The sequence below is a fragment of the Mercenaria mercenaria genome, chromosome 6, assembly GCF_021730395.1.
Source record: "Mercenaria mercenaria strain notata chromosome 6, MADL_Memer_1, whole genome shotgun sequence".
NCBI lineage: Eukaryota > Metazoa > Mollusca > Bivalvia > Venerida > Veneridae > Mercenaria > Mercenaria mercenaria.
The window spans coordinates 25576386-25578878 of record NC_069366.1 but is presented as its reverse complement, the minus strand read 5'-3'; the positions used below and the strand labels follow the sequence as shown (position 1 = coordinate 25578878).

The 2493-nt window shown below is 35.2% G+C and overlaps 1 non-coding gene across 1 annotated transcript; it reads right to left on the bottom strand.

Annotated features, from left to right (window-relative positions):
• Positions 1-1304: 1304 nt before the first annotated feature.
• Trnad-guc (transfer RNA aspartic acid (anticodon GUC)) lies at positions 1305-1376 on the bottom strand. Its single transcript has one exon. It is a non-coding gene; the product is annotated as a tRNA-Asp (tRNA).
• Between the last annotated feature and the right edge of the window lie 1117 nt (positions 1377-2493).

The window sequence follows — 2493 nt, the reverse complement described above, 5'->3', positions numbered from 1 at the left end:
TTAAATGTAATTTTATGATTTGTATTCTATACTGCACAGACCGTTGGTATTCGTAATAAATATATCAAGTTGTTCAGAACAAGGAGGAGAGAGTTCATAGACAGGTTGTTGTATTTAGATTCGCAGATTTTGCATTTTCATGCTGTCCGTGGTCTACTTCGTACAGAAAGTCAAACATGTTACTTTACAGTTTGAATGTAACAACTAAATATCATTTAAGGATGGTACAAGGTGTTGTGTTACCTCCCCTCTAGTCAGATTTTTGTTACCTCCTCTCTAGTCAAATTTCGTTTCGTTTATCAATTTAACCTCAAAGGCAATTGTTCTTTATAATAGAGAAGATACTTTATAGAGAGGTTGTTATATTCGGACGTATAGATATTGCTTTTCATAACATATACTGTCCGTGGTCTACTCCGCACACAGATACAAACATGTTTTTCACGGAATTCTCTATCATTGTAAAGTAGGTAACAAACTACGATAAACATAAAAGTCTTATTTGAAAGCAATTAGTAATTTTACCTGTTCTGTGGTCACTTCTAGTTTGAGAACTCATTTGACGTGAGCACGTCTTGTAGCATCATTTGGATTTATGTTATAATCAGTAGTTTGACGTTAAAGTCCCACAATTTTTTTAGTTTTATTTAAAAAGAACAGTTAACGCATTTCACCAAATAGATTCAAGATTCTTTATTAATAAGTAACGTAAACATATAAACGTTTCTTGTAACATGATACAATAATTTGCTAAACGTAACATACATGAGCCGTGCCATGAGAAAACCAACATAGTGTGTTTGCGACCAGCATTGATCCAGACCAGCCTGCGCATCCGCACAGTCTGGTCATGATCCATGATGTTCGCTAACGGTTTCTCTGATTGCAATAGCCTTTGAAAGCGAACAGCATGGATCCTGACCAGACTGCACTATGTTGGTTTTCTCATGGTGCGGCTCACGTTACCTAATACGTATCTTGCCAAATAGTGTAAACATAATTACGTCACTCCGATACGTGGTTAGAAAAACACCTCTTTCAATATTGCACCTGATTTTACACGAACAGAATCATAAAGAGAGATAATAAATAACAAGGGATTTAACGATACTTTCTGCTATGCTAGTCAAATATTCAGACCACTTACCTATATGTGAGGAAACAGTAAATAAACAAATGACAGCCACGTAATATACAAAGTGATTAAAACCGTTTAAATATTGACAAAGAAGACTTTAAATGGAAAAATATACTTTTCTATCGAAAAATATACTTTTTCTGTTTCAGGTGCTGTTAAAAGAAAGCTCCCCGACGGGGAATCGAACCCCGGTCTCCCGCGTGACAGGCGGGGATACTTACCACTATACTATCGAGGAGAGACATTCAGTATATGTAATTTTATCAGAACATTACAAGCCAACACGATCGGCCAACATGATCGCATAGATGATAGAGATATTTCATCAATATGTGCATAATAAATAAATGATAAATACTGTTGTTGTTTTTTAAATATGTCAGTAATCAATAGCTTTGATAATCTATTTCATTTGAAAAATACAAGTTTTGTAATACAAACATAAGTGGGACTAGCTGAAGAAATATATAAAGAAAAACATTATATAGAGATTCAAGACTGTGTTAGGAAATCCATATATATTGCTAGTGCCTAGAGTCCATTTTGTAAAACAACAACACTGACAGCAATTTGATTTATTAATTTATTATACATGTATATTTCTCTACAAGTAATACGAATGGTGAAAGTTCCACCTCTATTGTTGTTTTTGCTAGCTACTTTTTAATGAAAAACCAGTGTCGGATTTTGGCACTGAGTACAAAGTAACCCGACAATACAAGATTTTATTGTTTATATGGATTTCAAAATATCGTGTTTCACATGTGCTTTCAACAAATGTGATTTCTTTGCTTAACAGTCCCTGGAAATAAAAAGACAAATTTATTGTATTTGAAACACTTAACCCATATCATGCTGGATACGATTGATTATGCCTTTGCGACCCGTGTAGATCATGATCAGTCTACACATCCATGCAGTCTGATCAAGATCTGCGCTGTTGACCATTCAGTCAGTACCTGATTGGTAAAACCCCTTTTAACAGTTAATGGTGCTGTCAAAATAGAACGATCGACAAGTTCATTATAGAAATTTAGAAGGGTAAGGTTTAAGTATCCTCTATGTACAAATAATAAGCAACTGAAGCTCGTATAGAAATATGTACACAGACGATTTGGCGTTTGTGCACCCTCATTTTTCTTTTTGTCTATGAATCCTGTATTCGTTCAAAATACAGACAAATGGTCCCCTTGGAGAAGACCTCCGCCACATTTCTGTATTGAGTCACTTTAGATTAGTTTAAGATTCACAAACTCGCTAATGAGGCACGAAATATTCATGAGGTGTTAACACTTAGCCTCATACTACCAGAGGAGTCCGCTCAAACTTCAGTCTGCACGATCCCCTTGGGGCTA